A 19562-nucleotide genomic window follows, 5' to 3' on the forward strand; every position below is an offset into this window, starting at 1 on the left:
GAATTTGAACTGTATTGTTTTAAAAAAATATCATTGATATTTAATTCTCTTTTAATGTTTGCATATATGTATACTTTAAATTGTATTGAAATGCTTTTAATGTAAGATGCTTTGAGTTTCCTTTGTAAATAGAGATAGCAGGGTATTATTATTATTATTATTATTATTATTATTATTATTAATAATAATAATAATAGATAGATATTATACTATAGTAACACTGTACCTGGTCGGTATTGTCTATGGGGAATATAGGATGGATTGCTCTATGCTTGCATTTCCTTATATATGGAGTTTTAAGGGATCTGGAAGATTTATATTCTTTCACTTTGGAATTCCAGGTCTAATGAAGTTTATAGATGACAGTTTATGTGGGACACACTTTTCAAATTATTCCCAAACTGAAATGAAATTTTCCCTTGGTGACAATATACATTATATAAATCACTGACTTCTGAATTGTTGTGCCCAATTTGTCAGTGGTTTTAATTGGATGGAGGTAAATCGTTTCATCCCACAAGGGCAGAGGAATTCTCTTCCCAAAAGCAATGCTCCTTAATTCTATTCCTGAATGATTTCTTCAAGGAAAGAGAAAATACTGTCAGTGCACTACAAGGAGGGATTATGTTGATTAATGACATGTACAAGAACAACAACAAAAGGCAGAATGTTATTTAAGACACTTGAAATATTAATATTGTTTGTAAATAAAAGATCTCCGACAGGCCCCCACACTAGCAGTTTTCAGAAGGAATTTGAAAACCTGGTTGTTCCGTTGTGCCTTCCCGGATTAGGAATCCTCATCCCAAGTCCTAGTAGCACCTTAGCACAATTAACATTACTGCACACCGTACTTTAATCCCTACGCCCCTCCTATCTTTTCAGCACTTTTAACCGTGTACCCCTCTCGCCGGCCGAACCAGTTTTTAATATGTCTTGATGTACTGTTATTGCTGTCTTGCTAATTTTTGTTTTTGATTTGCTTTTTGACTTTGAATTGCTTTGTTACTGCTTGTTATGTTCTCTATTGTATTGTGTTTTGTGGCTTCGGCCTGTGTAAGCCGCATCGAGTCCTTCGGGAGATGCTCGCGGGGTACAAATAAAGTTAATAATAATAATAATAATAATAAATAAGGCATGATACTGTCTGAATAAGGTCATAGCATGGACTGGAGCAGCAAAGAGAGAGCTTTGAAGCCAGAAAAAAGGGCTGGATTCAATGTGATCAGGCAATTGCTGAAGAAAATAGGCTTTGATAGAAAAGCAGTTGGGAATAATCACAAAAGGAATGAGACCATTGGAATCCAGTCCGTTTTGATCACACATTATATTAGATTATTTGAAACACAGTGCCTGACCTGACATCAATGCTAGGGATTACCATTACATTTTGGATTATTAACATAGCAAAGACTTTGTTCAGATTTGATTTTTTAAAACACACACACACACTCATTGCTTCTGTTTTATATCCTATGATATTTCACAGATTTATTTATTTATTTATCGTGTCAGGAGCAACCAGATATTTGTGTTACATTTTTAACAAAGCAAACAAACAAACAAACAGACAAAACACAAAGTTTGCAAGCTTGGTAGTTGATTAAATGTCCTTTGAACAGTATCTGGCCACTTGGAGTGCCTCTGGTGTTGCCGCAAGGAGGTCCTCCATTGTGCATGTAGCAGGACTCATCTTGCATTGCAGCAGGTGGTCAGTGATTTGCTCTTTTCCACACTTGCATGTCATGGATTCCACTTTGTAGCCCCTTTTCTTAAGATTGGCTCTGCATCTCGTGGTGCCAGAGCGCAGTCTGTTCAGCGCCTTTCAAGTTGCCCAGTTTTCTGTATGCCCAGAGGGGAGTCTCTCATTTGGTATCAGCCATTGATTGAGGTTCTGGGTTTGAGCCTGCCACTTTTGGACTCTTGCTTGCTGGGGTGTTCCAGCGAGTGTCTCTGTAGATCTTAGAAAACTATTTCTTGATTTAAGTCGTTGACGTGCTGGCTGATACCCAAACAAGGGATGGGCTGGAAATGTCACTGCCTTGGTCCTTTCACTATTGGCTGCTACTTCCCGGCAGATGTCAGGTGGTGCAATATCGGCTAGACAGTGTAGTTTCTCCAGTGGTGTAGGGTGCAGACACCCCATGATAATGCGGCATGTCTCATTAAGAGCCACATCCACTGTTTTAACTTGGTGATATGTGTTCTACACTGGGCATGTATACTCAGCAGCAGAGTAGCATAGCGCAAGGGCAGGTGTCTTCACTGTGTCTGGTTGTGATCCCCAGGTTGTGCCAGTCAGCTTTCATATGATATTGTTTCTAGCACCCACCTTTTGCTTGATATTCAGGCAGTACTTCTTGTAGGTCGGAGCACGGTCCAGAGTGACTCCCAGGTCACAGATGAAAATAGGTACACATGTAGCCAAACAACATCAGAATGTGAAGAATATGGCAAGAGTTATTAATCTATGAAGAGCACAAATACTGGAAGATGTTGCAGATAATATTAGCTTTTGTCTGAGCCTACATTTTACCCCTCCCTTTCCCTGCTCAAGCAAACCCAGCCAAAAATAGTAGCAAAGATAATGTATCCTTGGTATCTATAGGAGTCTGATGAATTAATTGAGGACAAATTACTTCTGGTAGTTTGTGAACTTATTTAGAGCAACTACAGTAAAAAAGAGGATTAAAAGAGAAAGTGGGAACAGAGGAGAGAAACTGGGACATTTTAAAAGCAGCTGAAAAAGTGAGACAGCAGGGGATTAAATGGGACTGTGTCTACTAAATCAAAGCAGTTGGAGGATATGCTGTTTACCAAGAAAAATGCATCCATTTGGTGGCAAGATGAGACATTGGTTTTCATCAGAGGCTTGGCAAAAGTGGGATGGCCAGGCCTAAAGCAGGTGTGACTGTTAGTTGGGCACATATAAATTGGGTGACTGTCAGGAGCAACAGCAGTGCCATGAGGAATTCCCAAAGGCCCACTGAAGAAGCATGTTGAAAATTGTAGTGCGTTGCAGCCCAGATCTTGCCTTACGACCTCATCAGATGCACAAAATTGCCTGTTCTATGACACTTCAACTTCACTTGAGGCATGGAGCCTACTGGCTTAAATTACATGATGTCAATTTACTTCCAGCAGGACTGCATGCCTCAAATGAAGTCAAAGTGTTGCTGGAGGCAGTAGCGGCAGCACGAGAGGCATAGGAAACAAAGGGGGGAAGCCAGGCGGTGACAATTCTCCTTGTGGAATGAGGTGAGGGGCAAGGCAGGTGATGCAGAGCACAGGGCGAGAGGTTTCCCCATGACACCTGCCAGGCTCTGCTGGATTCGCCATGATGCATAGTGAATCCCAGACTCGTTGTGATGAGTACCTTAGATCCAGACCATACTACATACAGAAGCCCAATTAACTGGCACAAAGCTCTAAATCAGTGGATGGGCCACTGTAGTTGGTAAAGATTGTAACTGACCCTCATCAAGTTTACTGGGAAATAATACTCATGTGGGAGTTCTATGAGTGAAATGGCATTCCTATATAACTCATTGCATAGACTATCATATTTGTAAGGTAAAGGTAAAGGTTTCCCCTGACATTAAGTCTAGTTGCATACAACTCTGGGGGTGGTGCTCATCTCCATAACTAAGCCAAAGAGTAGGGGCTATCCGTAGACACCTCCTAAGTCATGCGGCCAGCATGACTGCATGGAATGCTATTACTTTCCCGCAGAAGCAGTACCTATTGATCTACCTACATTTTCATGTTTTCGAACTGCTAGGTTGGCGGAAGCTGGGGCTAACAGTGGGAGCTCACCCCACTCCTCAGATTCAAACTGCTGACCTTTTGGCCAGCAAGTTCAGCAGCTCAGTGATTTAATGTCTGTGGATGGATATTTATTAAGCTGCTCATGCAAACCCACATACAAGTAAGAAATGCAATGTGATCTTGGTATCCATAGGAATTTGGTTCCTAGGTCTCCCATGAATATCAAAATCCATGGATGCTCAAGTCCCATTATATATAAAGGCATAGTAAAATAGTGCCCCTTATATCAGGATTTCATTTTGTATTTTTAAATATTTGTAAACCATGGATGATTGGATTTATGGATACAGAATCTGTGGATACTGAGTGCTGACTGTATCTGTTAGTTAATTGTGAGAATGGTTCACAGATTTCCTACTGCTTTGGACATGAACTGGGGCTTACTTATCAATCCTTTCATTGCTTTGATGGTTATTTTGAAAGGGAAAGATTATTTTATCCTACAGCTGCATATAATGACCTTATATTCCAGGCTGCAAGAAACTATAATGAAGGAAAAGGGGGAAATGACTCTAAAATTGACATTACTCATCCTTTCCCTTTCTTTAATGAAAGTTACCCAGATGGATAGATGAAAACTCCCTTTCAAGCAAACCAAGCTTGCAGGCTAAATTTGGCTGTGCCTGGCATACTCATGACACCTCTGTTGAAGAAGCCTATCTAGACATGCCTCTGGGCTACCTGCCAATATCAGATATTTATTTTCTCCCCCTCCCTTTGTTGAAATAATATGACACTAATGGTATTGTATGCCTGCCTGAAGCTACCTGAACCTGAGAGAAATTGGGAAGCGTTTTCAGTTCTATTGTTCATGAAGGTCTGGAAACCTGAGTGAGTCTATTTCTCTTTTATGTGGCAGCATTAAATCATGAAATCCAACATGTGTGGATATAGTGAGTTTGTCATCCATAATCCACTATGGATAACAGATAATCTTGGCATTACAAGTGGATCACACCCAAGTAAGCACCCAAGATTTATAATCATCGCTTGATGCTTACTCAAAAGTAAGTTCAGATTGTTAACTGTTAAATTGAAGGTTCATGAGCATTGAACTATATTCTCATTGATGCCACTGCATTTAGAGTCTATTTGGGAAACTGGGATCTTCTATGAATGTGATTTGGATCAAATTTGTTGGGAGAAGTGACAGAAAGTACTATATCTCACAAAGAATGTGGTTAGTAGTCATAAACAGATTGTGAACAACAACTAGTCATGAACCACACCACAAGGATAATAAAGCAAACTTAGCCTTTTTTGTCAAAACAAAGTCTCCAAAAGGCATGTTTGCTTACAAATACTAAGGGAAATTTAACATTTCATGGGGAGAGGTCCTCTAAGATCTGTTAAGATTATTGTGAATTCTGCTCCTGTCTTCTGGAGTATTGGCTATCCCTCCCAATTTGCTGTCATCTGCAAACTTGTAGATCATGCCTTCTAACCTTTCATCTAACTTATTAATAAAGATGTTGAACAGAACCAAGCCCAGGATGGAACCCTGTGGCACTCCACTCATCACTTCTTTCCAGATCCCTCTAACCATAGTTTTGCCTAGCCCACATTTGACTAATTTGTTTGCCAGAAGGTCATGGGGGACCTTGTCGTAGGCCTTACTGAAATCCAGATACGCTACATCCACAGTGTTCCCTGTATCTACCCAACTTGTAACTCTATTGAAAAAGAGATCAGATTAGTCTGTCATGACGTGTTTTTGATAAATCCATGTTGACTATTAGCGGTGACCACATTTATTTCTAAGTGTTTGCAGACCACTTCCTTAATGATATTTTCCAGAAACTTGGCCAGATGTGAGCCTGACCGGGTGGTGATTGTTTGGGTCATCCTCCCCCCCCCTTTGAAGATAGGGACCACACTGGCCCTCCTCCAATCTGCTGGGATTAGTCCCGTTCTCCAAGAGCTTTTCAAAGATGATTTCCTGTGGTTCCGAAATGACTTCCGCTAGTTCTTTCTATATTCCTGGATGTAGTTGATCTGGCCAAAGGTACTTGAATTTGTTTAGAGTGACCAGGTATTCCTGGTTGACTTATTTTCCTATTTGGATTCCATGTGAGAGGCTCAGGGCCAATGGAGAAAAAAAATCAATTTTAACCAATAGTGGATCTTCAGGATCCATCTTTCGGCCTCAGTTGAAATTTGATTCACCTCCAGTTGGACTGGAGCATTTGAAACACAAGGACTGGAGCATTTGAAACACATTGGCTCAGGGCCAATGGAGAAAAAAAATCAATTTTAACCAATTGGGCAGGAAATTAGCTTGAAGGATTTTAAAAAGTTTAATATTTTTATACATTCATACCTGTGCCCAACATAGGAGTTGAGAAATAACTCTTGCAACAAATACCTGGGTAAATGCAGGAATGAATTGTCCTCCTTTCCCATAGAAGAACCTTTTGATCGCTTTAATATTCATCTGGGCATTTACTGTGGTGTTTTTAATTTGAGTATCCCATATGCCCCTCACCTGAAAGGTAATGCCCAGATATTTAGAAAACATAACTTGTTCAATGGGCTGATTTCCAATCCACCATTTAGGTCTCATTTTTTTCTAGTAAACACCATGACTTTAGATGTGGAGTAATTGTCAGATGTTAGTTTTATAATATGATTCAAGGGTTCTTAGTAGGCATCTTAAGAAAGAGAAAGTAGAACTGCATCATCGACATATAAAAGAATGGAGAGCAGCATATTTGCAAGATTTGGAGGATACACACCTTCCTTTTCCATGCCTCCAACTAGAGAATTAATAAATAAAATAAATAAAACAGGTGGAAATATACACCCTTGCTTTACTACATTATTTGCTTTGTTTGATGTTCCTGGCAATCACATCTAATCTGTAGTCATGTATTTTCATACAGACTGAGAATAAGAATCAAAAGGTGTCTGTCTATATTTATTCCACTTAACTCTTCCCAAAACCTATCATGTAGGATGAGGTCAAGAACAAATTTAAAATTTATAAAAGCAGCATAGAGAGCTCCAGCTTTTATTCGAACATATTTTTCAACTAGGTGTAGGAGCACTAGTCTTTTATCAATGGTTGAATCCTCTGCCTTGAAATCAGCTTGTGTTTTTGCTCAGGAGAGGAGAGGGGATCCCTCCGCATCAGAAGCTTTCTCTGAGGGATCTGAGGAAGTAGCCAAGTCCTTTAGGTAAGTTTAGAGGGGAAATGGGGATCGGGAGGAGAGAGTGGGGTGCTATCCTGCTCTTTTGGGTTCTTTGACCCCAAAGAACCAGAAAGGCAATGGGGATTGACCCCTGGGATCACAGAAGATGGTTCTGAGAGTCAATTCCCAGAGGCCCAACACTTGGAAAGAACTTTGCCGTAAGGTCCAGATCTTTATAGGTGTTTTTCAAATCCAGAGTAAATTGGGAAATTCCGGTTTATTTTGGATTAATCTGGCTTAACCTGCAGGTCATTTGGATGCCTCAGGTTAATCTCAAACACATCATGGGTTTTGAGCCTGTGCGGAAGGGCCCTGAGTTCAAGGGACTGGTGTTGCAGTCATATAGAGAGCTAGTGACTGCTAGCTTCTATCCCAACCAAGTCTCTGACTCTCTTCCTCTCAACAGATGTTTCATCTCCCTGAGATTGTGTTTCAGTAGATAACCTACTTCCTGAGAATATGTTAATGTATGAGGTGGAAAATAAGGTGAGTGCTGAGATAATTTGTCCTATTAATTTTTGATTCACTTTTACTGGCTAAGTGGCAATGGAAGGTTTGGCAGAATACCATGCCATCATTCATTCTTGATTATCGGCTGCCATCAACTATATTCCCTCACCATTAAAATACATGCAAAATCTATGTATTTCTTCTGAGAAGCTTTTAAAGCAGATGATATATTAATTCACCTCAGAAGAGAACTCTGGGTGGATGGATATGTGTGTGTGTGTTTGGGGGACTGAATCCTGTGAGGGCTCTGAGGCCATTAGAATTTTAAAGCGACAGCATTGTTATTGCCTCAGTAAAGCTTCTGGCTGTGTCCCCAATGAACCTAGTAGATATAAAAAAGAAAATAATAGACTCCTGCTGTCTTGTGGCAGTACATTGCCTTAGGACTTTGAAGATCGATTTGAACAAACCTAAAGGGTTATATCACAGTGAAACTTTAATTATGCATTCACAGGTTTATACAGCAGGGACCACATGTATACATGGTTAATGGAGGCAAAATCTGACCCATTTTAAAGGAATCAGTGAGGCAAAAGTTTCAGGAGACTCGAGATTCCAGACCATTAGTCTTTTTTCAGAAACATTCATACACACATGGCTAAGTCTTTTCTCTCCATTCATCTTCCTCCCTGATTTTACAACCTCTTCCCTGATCTGAATATCTCAAAAGCTTATACACAATTTAGTGTATTTTTTGTTAGTCTAATAAAAGTATTGCCACAATATGAGTGCTGGATTTTATTCTTAATGTAAACACATATGTTTCTACTTTTATGAAAAATGTATGAATCTAAAACCATTCATTTCTTTTCAATGGATGTACTTGATAGACTGTAAGTGATAGGATGTTGTGCATGCAGTGGGTAGCTGTTATGGATAATAATAATAATAAAACTTTATTTCTACCCCACTACCATCTTCCCAAGGGACTCGGGGCGGCTTACATGAGGCCAAGCCCAACAAAATACATCAGTAAAAACAACAAAGTAAGCAAGCAAGTAAAACACAATACAAATATCATAAATAACATATAAACAGTAACACATAAGAGATTTAAAACACTGTGGGCAAGGCCAGATGTACTATATTAAAATTTTTAAAATACTGGGCATGACAACAGTAGGATATCTAAACAGGGGGTTTAGAGGGTAATGTAGGGAAATCAATCCAATGGGTAGATAAAGTTCTTCAGAGGACATATTGCAGAAAATTGGGCAAATCAGGGCATTATTTCCTTTATTCAGGGAAGACACACTGGAACAGCCATGTTTTCAAGCTCCTCCTAAAGACTGCCAATGTGGGGGCTTGTCTGATATCCTTGGGCCCTCTCTCTCGTCCCCACCAGTCGTGCCTATGAAGGGGGAGAGAGCAGAGCCTCTCTAGATGATCAAAGAGATCGCGTCGGTTTGTAAACAGAAATGCGGTCATTCAGGTAGGCGGGTCCCAAACCATTCAGGGCTTTGTAGGTAAGAACTTGCACCTTGAATTGGGACTGGAAAATGTATGGCAGACAATAGAGCTCCAGTGCTTCATCTGCATACACATTTATGTTTATTTTTCCTTTCCCATCTCATACCCTTTAATTTTATTTTAATTCCTAATTGAGTTGGTTAAAGGTTCTATTACTATCACAAAGAGGACTAGTGCAAGAGGACACCAATTTTAATCTTAATATTTCTTGATTTGGAACCATTAACTATTGTTTCTGCCTGGTTATCTCTGTATAATTCTCTAATTACATCACAATTTCCCTCCAATTTATATTCCTCACATAGATGAAACGTTGATGGCTTACTGTCTTAAATGCTTTGAAACCATGTAACTTTATTATCAATATTTTTTTCTTTTTCTCTAGTTGTATGGTTAATTACATTTAATATGTTTCTAATTGGATCTGACAACATTCTATTTTTAATAAATTGATCCTAATCTATTAAATTCAGTATAATTTATATTTGCTAATAGTTTTGTATAATCATATAGTCCACATTTCATTACATAATGTTTTGGTCTATATGAATTTGGGTAGATCTCCCTTAATAGCACGTGATGACATTTGGACTCATTGGTTCCCCCCCCCCCCCACACACACACACGCATACATTCTTTTCAGCTTAAAATAAATAAATCGGGCATGGGTTTTAAAAAAGGACCCAATCTTTGTGTTCGGTCTCAGCATATCATGGTCTGTCATCAAACAGTCTAAAGTAGCTGGCAAAAGCATTATTCTTTTTCTCCAACAAGAGCAATGGCCACACTTATAATATCCCTCAATAACAGGTAATCTAGCTGTATGAAGAAAAAAAATCAGAATAAAATCATAGAGTTAAACATTTAAAAATAAATACACAACTAAGCACATGATATTCCAGACCATGGAAATTTACTTCTTTTTTTTACTTCTGGAAAGCTTGCAACCAACATGGCCCAAGTAACTTTCCCTAGTTCTGTAATATACTCAGCTACTACTTTGATATGGTTTCTGGATATTTTTTTCTCTGCCAGCTCTGAATTTTGATGCAGTTACGGATAAATGCAAAACAAATTATTCGCTTCAAATCCCCACATGTATTATAAGTGCAGAGATTCTTATTTCTGTCCTAGTCATTAGCATGATTATTACTGGGGTCACCATTCCCACAAAACAGCACCCTATACCTTAAAAATGTAACAACACACAGATGAAAATACTTTTTCAAGTTATTTTATCTTGACCAAGCAATCTGTTATCTTAATTATTTCTTTGTTTCCAGAATGAATAAGAGTGCTCATACCTCATTATTAATCTTTTCTCTCATATTTTTAATTCTTTCATTGTAAAATGTTTAATACATTTTATCTTTCTTACCATATGCCTTATCCTTGAATTTAAATATAAAGACAATAGATTTTGGTTCAGCTGCCTATCAGACACTAAAGGGTTTTAGATGGTTTTAAAATAAAGGATTATACATTAAAAATAAGTTCATTGTTATGTGAGAAGATGGCAGAAATATCTTTTTAATATATTAGGTTTCAAATGGTGGTATGGGTCCTGTAAAATCCAGTCCATGGCACATTTCTTTTCTTGCATCATATATCTGCTGAAATATTTGCTACAGCTCCATCCGTAACATATATTAATCACTTTCAATCTTGAGATAGGAATCCTCAAGTAAAGCAATTGGGGAGGGAAATAGGTATTTCCTCCAACAGGGAGCCAACTGCAGCCCTTCACATGTTGCTCTCATAATCCCAGTGGTCTAATGGTCATTAAAATTTAGGGACACTTGGGAGGCCAAAGTTGCTTCTGTTTTAAAATATGAACAGATCAGAAGTCCTTGCATCTCTGTCTAAGATTTAGTGATTTAAAAAAAAATCAGAGGAAGAAATGAGTATAGATTGAATCATTAAAAAGAAACAGACTATAAGGAGGTCGGCATTGGAGTCAGAAAAGGACCCAGGCCTAGTTTTTTATAGTATGAATGTATATGGCATCAAATCATCTGGTGAGTTATAGTGACCCCATGAATTTCATGGTGTTTTCTGAAATATATTATATAGCACCAGGTATTCATTGGTAGTCTTCCATCCAAGTACTAACCAGAACTGCCTCTATTTGGTGTTGTGCACAGCTTGAAAAACGTGGCTGAGGGGATGCTGGTGAAAAGCTCAGAGGTCGGGCTGGATCCCAGCAGTGCGCAGCAGCCCCCTCAGCCAAGCTTTGAAGTAGCACCCATTGAAGGAGCTACTACTTCTCAGCCTACAGAACAAATGTGAGTTTCTCTGAGCAGACTGCAGAAGAGTCAACTGTTCCAGCTTTCATGGACCTGCAAAGAGAGATGTCTCAGTTGTGCAGGTCCTTGAGACTAGCTGAGAAGCGAACCAACAACAGGTAACACCCATGGACTTAGACTTCAAGGAGTTCAAGGATGGCACCTTGTTGCTGCAACATCAGTTCTAGAAGCTACGACCTGAGACTCTAGTTATCTTGTTTTCCTGAACCTCGGACTTACCTTCGACCTTGGTTTATGGATTCTGATTCCACCCTGTACTCTGGACTCTTTGGTATTTGGTTTACAACCTTGGAGCAGACATTCATTTTCTCTATTGTGCTATCCTGCTAAAACTTTCATCTTTGTTGGACTATAGGCTTGATCTCAGACTGTTGATTAATGCTATACTGGTATTATGAGGGCCAAGACTTGTGACATTTGCCTTCAAAAATCAGATAACATCTGGTGACAATTGGATATTTAGACCTCTGAGTGTGAACTAAAGATGGGAACATCTTACCTTCTTGCTTTCTCTTTCATGTGTTAGAGTTCTGAAATTTTCACCACCAAAACTTTAGAAACACTTCAGAAACACTTTAGAAATAAAGCAACACCATCCCCCAGTTTTGTAAGTACTTTAGAACCATTTAGAACCATGGATTGCCCATGCCTACAAGATACTAGGGCTGGGCGGTTTCGTTCGTTAATTTCGTAATTCGTTATTGATTCATATTTAAATTAGCTTACGATCCGATATTGAGCCATGCAGGAGCAACTAAAAATCGAAACAAATTTTTCAATTTATTTCGTAATTGTTTCGTAATTGGTTCGAAATAGTTTCGAAATCGTTTCGAAATCGTTTCAAAATTGTTTTGTTATTATTTCCGTATGTCTGGTGCAAGTTTTAGGGTTGTTTGTTTTATCAGTGATAAAAAATAAATTATCACACCAACAGTCAACAACAGAGGGAGAGGGAAGCTTCAGAAGTTCCCCCTGTCCCATTTGGAGGGGTTTTTTTTTTGCATATTGCGCAATTGCATCCGGCATTAACGAATTGATTCATAATTGTTTCGTAATTGTTTCGTAATTTACAAAATTTCGTATATTTCGAACTTTTTTAAAGAAAAATTTCGGAATTCTTTTAAAAAACGAAACGCAAAAACCCCCCAAAAACGAATCGAGTTTAGAAACAAATTTTTCCGTGGTTACCCAGCCCTACAAGATACAGAGTAGGCATCTTGGAATGGGTAGCTTTTCAGGTTTAAGCATGGAATATCAAACATATTATATATTCGAATTTTTGGTTGTGTATGCTTTAGAAATTCAGGACCAATGTTCCAACTTGCTAAGTCTGATAATCACTCAAAACCTCATTGATCACTGTGCACAACATAAATTTAAAAGTCAGCTTGCCTCCCAACATTCTTTAATGTCTTTCCTTGCTGTGAAATGAGATAAACTCTGCAACCAGCTTCCCTGTAGAAATATAACATTCTTCAAGGTTTAGGTCATATCCTTGTTTAAACATTTGTTGTCATCACAGAACATTTGTAACTATCACAGCTTTGGTGATCCAAGGTGCCCAACTACACTTTTCTCTTTCAAATGTGAACTTTTTAAAAGTTGAACACATTTTACTGGTTCATTTAGAATCTGTAAAAATGTATCAGTTAGAGGTGTGCGAAATGGCAGAAATCTGTTTTAGTTTCGTTTTCAAAATTCAGATGGCACTGTTTCATTTCAGGAAGATTTGGGGAGATTCAAAGGAGGGCCTTTTCAATTTGCAATTCGAAATCCAGAGGTTTGTTATTGTTTTGGTAAGATTTGGTTCATTGGTGCCAATGGGAAAACTTGCAAGGCTAGTTTCTCTGTAACTTTTATGGCTATCAGGATAAAACTTGCCACATTAGTAGGCCACATTTATAACTGTAACTCTGCCAAGTTTTAAGAATGTTTCTTTTTTTAAAAAATTAAAAGGTATCCCCTTGAATTTCCCCAAAGCAACAGAACATGAGCAGGGTATCATTCCTGCAAAGTTTCAAAAGGATTTGGCCATCCCCTGATTTTAAGAGAGTTTTTTCCAATTTAAGCACCTTGGGCGAGTCATGCTTTCTCAGCCTCAGAGGATTGAGTTTTTTCTGGCTATTGGAATGAAACTTACCACTCTTGTATGACTGTAAGTCTTGCAATTTTCTGAATATTTTGGTCATCCTCTGATTTTTAGATTTTTTAAAAAATTCTACAAATAATTTTATTTATTTATTTTAAAAAAGATATCCCCTTTGATTTATTCTCAGTGAGACAAAATAAGCAGGGCATAATTCCTGCAAGGTTTCAGAAAGATCTGGTCTTGCAGTAAATTCAAGGAATTTTTTTTCCAGTTTAAGCACTTTGGGCAAGTCACACTCTTTCAGCCTCAGAGACTTGAAAAACTAAAGCATGTTTTCAGTGATCAGGATGAAACTTGCAACACTTGGAGGCTACATTTATGACTAAGCATACATGAATTGGTCATTCACTGATTTTGAGGGATACTGTTTACAATTGTGTGGTGTTGCACCTCTTGTTGCCTCACTGCTTGAAGGAAAGACAAACAATATAGACAGGTAAGCTGAGAGGAGGACTATTGTATGACAACATCTGAATCCTCATGCTTTTATTCATGATTAAATTGAGAAGTTTTTTTAAAAAAAGAAACATTATTATTATTATTATTATTATTATATCTTTCTTCTTCTGATTGGATGACAAGGAAAACAAAACAGCATTCAGCTGCTCTTGTCAATCACGTTCTATAGACAATAGAGGGTAAAATAGGTAAAAATGTATAAATATAAATCACTATGAAAAATGGCATTAAAATTACATACCAGAAGAAAAACATATGAATGCCCATACAGAAGGAAAATAATCTCATAAACCATTGCAGCCTGAAAATATGGAATGACAATGAAACATAGAGAATTTCATGACCCTAGCCAGGAATAAGGTCAGGGAGTGGAGAAGGGTAGGCTAAATTCTTGTTCTTCAAAGAGTTATTTGTATACTGGTATTTATGCATTTAGTTCTTAAATTCCTCCCAGACTCCATTTTAATTTATGCAAAACCTGTTTTCTCTATTCAAACCTTGTTATTACTATTAATAGTACATTAAAATATGCTAAAGCTTCTCAGTTCTCAGGTCTGAACAATAGTAAGCATCTTTGCTTGCTACACAAATGCACATCACATAGATAAATTTATTCCTTTGTACATTCCCACTGCAGTTCTATCCACTTATAGTCAGAAGGAAATTCCACTGTGTTCAGTAGGACTTGCTTCTAGATAAGTGTATAAGGGATTGAAGCCTAAGTATTTTGAATCTATCTTTAAAGCTTGCAAATATATATGACATCATTATTTCACACAATAATTTCATACATTTTATGGCAAAGTTAGAGATACCCACTTTATGCTTTCTAAAACCATGCATTAAAAACACTGAAATTATTACATCTTCTCTTTGCTGAGAGTAAAAGATAATTTATTCAATTCTCCAACAGTGGATTAAGTATACAATTCAAAAGTAAACATTATAATGCCCTGTTTACTAGAGATCTTAAAATTTCACACTTAAATCTTTATTTATAGTAGAAATAGTTGGGCACATTTTTTTTTCACAGCTCTGAGATTGGATTAGATTACACAGATATTTTAAGATGTTTTTAGAAATGAAGGAAGTGTTTAGTTTGCAGTCAGATGTGGTCCATCTAGGTCAGTGGTTCCCAAACTTTTCTTCCCCAGGTATTTTGGATCTCAGCTCCCAGAATTTCTGACTATTGGCCAATTTGGCTGGGGTTTCTGGGATTTAAAATCCAGAGTACTTGTAGGATCAACTAGTGGTCTAGCAAGAGTCTTGCTTATCTAACCTTTTGTATTATCCAACGCCCAGATCCACAATACATTACAATGTTTAGTTGCTAAATTCGTAAATATGGAACTCCCTCCCCAGGGATATTAGATCGGGCCCCTCCCACCTGACTTTCTGAAAAAAAAAGTAAAGACCTGGTTCTTTGAGCAAGCTTTTGAGAATGCAGCTGAATAGATAACACGGAACTATGAATTATGAACATGGAATGGCCAGATGATATTATTGGATAATGTTTTTAAAAGGATGACACAGATGATTATATGTTTTATTATTATTATTATTATTATTATTATTATTATTATTAACTTTATTTGTACCCCGCTAGCATCTCCCGGAGGACTCGATGCGGCTTACACAGGCCGAAGCCTCAAAACACAATACAGTAAAAACAACACAACAGTAGAAAACATAGCAAATCAATAAGTTAAGCAAGCAATAACGACAATAACAATACATCATGACACTTTAAAACTGGGCCGGCCAGCGCAGTGGGGTATAGGGTTAAAAGTGCTAGAGTGGTAGGAGGAGCATGGGAATAAAATAGTACGGTGTGCAGTAATATTAATTGTGCTAAAGTGCTTCTAGGACTTGGGTGGGGATTCCTAATCTGAGAAGGCACATCGGAACAGCCAAGTTTTTAGGTTCTTTCTGAAAGCTGCTAAAGTAGGGGCCTGGCGAAGATCTTTTGGAAGGGCATTCCAAAGTCGGGGGGCTGCCACAGAAAAGGCCCTGTCTCGTGTCCCCACCAGGCGCGCTTGCGACGTGGATGGGATCACGAGCAGGGCCTCCCCAGATGACCGGAGCGAGCGTGTGGGTTCGTAGATGGTGATGCGGTCACGCAGGTAGGGTGGTCCCAAACCGTTCAGGGCTTTGTAGGTAAGCACCTGCACCTTGAATTGGGCTCGGAAAATAAATGGCAGCCAGTGGAGCTCCTTAAACAGAAGGGTTGACCTCTCTCTGTAATGAGCCCCAGTTAGCATCCTGGCTGCTGCCCGCTGGACCAGTTGGAGTTTCCGAGCCGTCTTCAAGGGCAGCCCCACGTAGAGCGCATTGCAGTAATCCATTCTAGAGGTGACCAAGGCATGGACCACCCCGGCCAGATCAGCCTTCTCGAGGTACGGTCGCAGCTGGCGCACAAGTCTCAATTGTGCAAAGGCCCTCCCGGATACCGCCGACACCTGAGCCTCAAGTGTAAGCGACGAGTCCAGGAGGACACCCAAACTGCGGACCTGTGGCTTCAGGGGGAGTGTAACCCCGTCCAGCACAGGTAGCCACCCTATACCCCGATCCGGTTTACGATCGACCAGGAGGACCTCTGTCTTGTCAGGATTGATTTTCAGCTTGTTCTTCCTCATCCAGATCGACACAGCGGCCAGGCACTCGTCCAGCACCCGGGAGGCATCCTTGGCATTAGGTGGAAAGGAGTAGTAGAGTTGTGTGTCATCCGCATAGAGATGGCACCCAACTCCAAAACTCCGGATGACCTCTCCCAGCGGTTTCATGTAGATGTTAAAAAGCATGGGCGACAGAATAGAGCCTTGCGGGACCCCACAGGTCAAAGGCCAGGGGTCCGAGCAGGCGTCTCCCAGCTTCACCAACTGGGTTCGACCCTCTAGGAAGGACCGGAGCCACGATAGAACCGCGCCCCCGAGGCCCATCCCAGAGAGACGACCCAGAAGGATACCATGGTCGATGGTATCGAAAGCCGCTGAGATGTCCAAGAGAACCAACAGAGTCACACTCCCCCTGTCCAGCTCTCTGCGGAGGTCATCCACCAAGGCGACCAATGCCGTCTCGGTGCCATGACCAGGCCTGAAACCAGATTGTGACTGATCTAGGTAGTTGGTATCATCTAGGAAGCTCTGGAGCTGGGAGGCGACCACCCGCTCCAGCACCTTACCCAGAAAAGGGAGGTTGGAAATTGGCCTGTAGTTACTCAGCACCGTGGAGTCAAGGGAAGCCTTCTTGAGGAGTGGACGAACCACAGCCTGTTTCAAGTTAGATGGAAAAATCCCTTGCTCCAACGATGCGTTGATAATCAATACAAACCAATCAACCAGCCCCTCCCTGGCTGATTTAATGAGCCAAGATGGGCACGGGTCTAGGGGTGAGGTGGTCGCTCTCACAGCCCCAAGAATCTCCTCCACGGTTTCAGGAAGAACAAGCCTAAAAGAATCCCACAAGGTTGGACAAGCAGATGTCTCCGTCACCTCTTCTGGTACTGCGATGAAATTGGAGTCAAGCTCAAGACGTATCTGGGCGACTTTGCCTGCAAAGTGGTGTGCGAAATCGCGACACCGAGCTGCTGGGTCATCAGTGACCTCCTCCACCACAGGTGGGTGGAGGAGTTCCCCCACGACCCGAAACAGCTCCGATGATCTATTTGCTGCAGACGCTATCCGGGTGGTCGTGAATGATTTCCTGGCCACCCGAATAGCCACGGAGTATGCCTTAAGAGAGGCTTTAGCCCGTGCTCGATCAGACACGACCCGAGATTTCCTCCATTTGCGCTCTAGCCCCCTTCTCGCATGCTTCATCACGGCCAGCTCCCCAGTGAACCAGGGAGATGGCCTGTCACGACGCAACGAGATGGGGCGTTCGGGTGCGATCACATCTAACGCCCTGGACATCTCCCCATTATAGAGAGACACCAAGGCGTCGATGGAATCGCCAGGCTCCAAGGCAGGGAAAGCCCCAAGATTCCTCAGGAATCCATCCGGATCCATCAGTCTCCTAGGGCGGACCAGTTTAATCTGTCCTCCACCCCTGCGGAGGTTGAGAGTCGCAGCAAGTCTAAAACTGATCAGATAATGATCAGACCATGACACCGGAAGGATGTTTTGATCTTCCACTCTAATCAATTCGTTGTCCGCCACAAAAACAAGGTCAAGAGTATGTCCAGCTTGATGAGTGGGACCAGATATTATTTGTGACAGCCCTATGGTCGTCATGGTGGCCATAAAATCCTGAGCTGCACCAGAAAGGGTGGTCTCGGCGTGGATGTTAAAGTCTCCCAGCACCACCAGGCGCTGGGAGATCAAGGCCAAATTAGAGACCACCTCCGCTAGCTCAGACAGGGAAACTACTGGGTCGTGGGGTGGGCGGTACACCAGCAGGAACCCCACACTGTCACGGCTCCCCACTTTCAAGTGGACACACTCGAACCCCGAAGCCTGCGGGACAGCGCATCTGATCACGGCGATGGATTGCCGAAAGACTACTGCAACCCCTCCTCCCCGCCCCCCTTGTCTGGCCTGCTGATGCACTCCGAAACCAGGTGGACACAACTGAGTGAGATTTACTCCCCCCAGCTCATCCAACCAGGTCTCGGTGATGCATGCCAGATCCGCCCTCTCATCCATGATCAAGTCCTGGATGGCCGCGGTCTTACCATTAACGGATCTGGCATTAATCAGCAGGACCTTAAGGCCAAGGGGGCTGCCATAGAGCCTACCACTACCTACCTTCTCCAGGGTCGCAAGAACTCTGTTGCGCTTCTCCCTGGGATGTTGGTGACCCGCTATTCTCCTCCCCCACACGACTTGGATGGCACCCCCTTCCTCTGGAACCCTCCCCCCCCCCCTACGTGGGCAGGATCTATGACTAGTCAGCTCTCAGAGGAAGAAGTCGGGCTGGGGAATAATCTCCCTTGGGCGTTAGGTAAGGATGTTTCTGATGATGAGGTAGATAATGAAACATCAAGGGAGCTGAGTGGGCTGAATAAGGGGAGTGTTCTCGAGCGAAGGAGTGTGGCTGGTTGAGCGGGGGCGACCGGGGCAGATGGGGTCTCAAAATGGTATGAACCAGGAGGGGGGGGAGGGGGAGGCCCTAACCGGGGAGCTAATTGTGGAGTTCACACGGGGACCTGATGGTGTATGGCGAGAAGGAACCCCGGAGGCAAATAAGGGGCGTATCTGGGGGTCCACAACTACCCTCCTAATGGTAATGCCCCATTTCTTTAAGACAGAGCGCTTTGCCATAAGCTCTCCGAGCCATGCATTGTCTTCTGGTGTTATTTGAAGACGGGAGGAACGGTCAGATGATTGGTAGTCCCTCCATAACCACACTATGGCTTCTAGTCTTATTTCCTGTTGTCTTTTACCCAGGATTTGGGCCAAGGAATTACAAACTGCCCTCTTAGAGGTCCATCTGCCTCTGTTTACTAATTGGTCAGCAATGTCCACCGCGAACATGTCAGTTTGTAGATAATGATCCTGAGTGCAGGCTGCGGTTGGCTGAACCAAAAGATCTGTTGTTATATTATTGATCGTCCTCTGAGCGGCCATCATAGACCGCTGCCACTCCACAATGTTTTCAATCCTATGACTGCCCAAAGATTCTCCCCTTCCCTCAGTCAGCTCATCATTC

Source organism: Anolis sagrei, chromosome 3, assembly GCF_037176765.1.
Source record: "Anolis sagrei isolate rAnoSag1 chromosome 3, rAnoSag1.mat, whole genome shotgun sequence".
Lineage (NCBI taxonomy): Eukaryota > Metazoa > Chordata > Lepidosauria > Squamata > Dactyloidae > Anolis > Anolis sagrei.